Genomic DNA, 1,041 nt, shown 5'->3' with positions numbered 1-1,041 from the left:
TGAAACGCGTAGAAATTAGTTTTCCTCCCACTGGACTACAATAAAATAAGGACACTGATATCCAGCAAACTGTAAAAAGTACTGTAATGTTAAAATTGTGGGAGGTTGCGGCTACATCCCTTGGTCTTTTTTAGACAATCTTGGCCATCCTTTTAAAACAATGCTTTTTCAGATATGCTTATAAATAAAACATTTGAATGTAATGTATCAAAAATGTATCAATTGCAAAAAATGTTTACATTTGTGAAAAATAAAATAATATTTTATTTATGTCTTGTCATAATATGTAGCACCAGAAAAGTCCCAATGGCTGAGCAACATTTTTGATTCAACTCTTACAATTGTGGAATGTGATGTGTTGATATCTAGATTGGATCCACATACTATAATGAATATATTTGTAATGCGTTCGGCAATGTGGATGAATCTCAGCCGCGGAGGCTTGAACTATCAATACGGGGATAGGGTACGGCGTCAGGGTCGAGCTCCAGGCGTCACTCTCAGGGTCTCAGGCGGAGAGTTTGGAGCTCTACCATCATGTGCCGCGAAATTAAGTAGAAATTATGGATTTTAGCACTCTAGCGTATTTATGCAATATTGTGAGCAGAGATAGCAAAACAGTCTTATGCAGCAAGGTTTAGATGGAAACAACCTGTACTTTCCCAGTAAGCGTTTAGATCAGCAGTAAACTCTATTGTACAATAGTAATAACCACAGTAGAGCTGTGCAGGGATCTTCTTTAGCAGATACTGCCTATGATACTTGCTGTTTGTGGTACAACACTGGTGGAGTCCTTTCAGTCAGAGGTTCTTGGTCCAGCAGCAGGGAGCAGGCTGTCAGCTGGTGTTCACGAGTGAATAACAGAACGCCATACTGACCCTGCTTCCTGCTATTTATGAGGATTCAAAGGGGTGGAGCTGGTGACGTCTTCCCGCCCGATGCGTTCCACGCTGGAACGCATCGGCGATGTTACTTCCGGGTTTCGGGTTGCGTTCCACCGTGGAACGCAAGCCGCGATTGTGCAGTCCGCGATCCTTACAG

This window comes from Nanorana parkeri, unplaced genomic scaffold (genome assembly GCF_000935625.1).
Source record: "Nanorana parkeri isolate BGI_ZX_2015 unplaced genomic scaffold, ASM93562v1 scaffold3044, whole genome shotgun sequence".
NCBI classification, from domain to species: Eukaryota; Metazoa; Chordata; class Amphibia; order Anura; family Dicroglossidae; genus Nanorana; species Nanorana parkeri.
The sequence above is the reverse complement of the archived record's forward strand: the minus strand, read 5'-3'. Positions refer to the sequence as shown.